The sequence below is a fragment of the Halyomorpha halys genome, unplaced genomic scaffold, assembly GCF_000696795.3.
Source record: "Halyomorpha halys isolate HHAL.00 unplaced genomic scaffold, Hhal_1.1 Scaffold1134.1, whole genome shotgun sequence".
Taxonomy (NCBI): Eukaryota; Metazoa; Arthropoda; class Insecta; order Hemiptera; family Pentatomidae; genus Halyomorpha; species Halyomorpha halys.
Window position 1 is genome coordinate 1,728 of NW_027106193.1, and position 533 is coordinate 2,260.

The window sequence follows — 533 nt, forward strand, 5'->3', positions numbered from 1 at the left end:
TTATTTGTAAATTAGTTTATTTTATTTTAATTTTTATAATTTATCTGAAAGGCTTTTTATTTTGCTTGTATGTTTCATTTATGTTAGTTTTTACCATGTAATTGAACCAAATAAATGTTTAATCTGAGCCAGTTTGTTTTTTTGTTCGTTTTTAAAGCCTTCCAACAAAAAGACATAGTCGATTTGAGGTGGCTTTAACACTCCTAATAAAAGTAAAGTCTTTAATTTATACAAGTTATAAACAACTGTTAACCTATTACCTTAAATTCACTTTAACCATATATATTTTGTTATCTTATCTCTTAGCAATATTCACATTATTTCACTATACGCTTCTGAAGTTGTCTGTTTGGGAGAATATTCATTCATAAAAGGTCTTACATTACATTGTGAGATAACTGGTCAAACTAATATTCCATTGTATCATAACTAGTGGGCTCACAGCGCACTACGCTATTCCAAAAAGGTAGAACCTAGTTGCGATAACTTGAACATCGCTCGATGACGTCACTCAACCTGGTTCCTCATGCTGA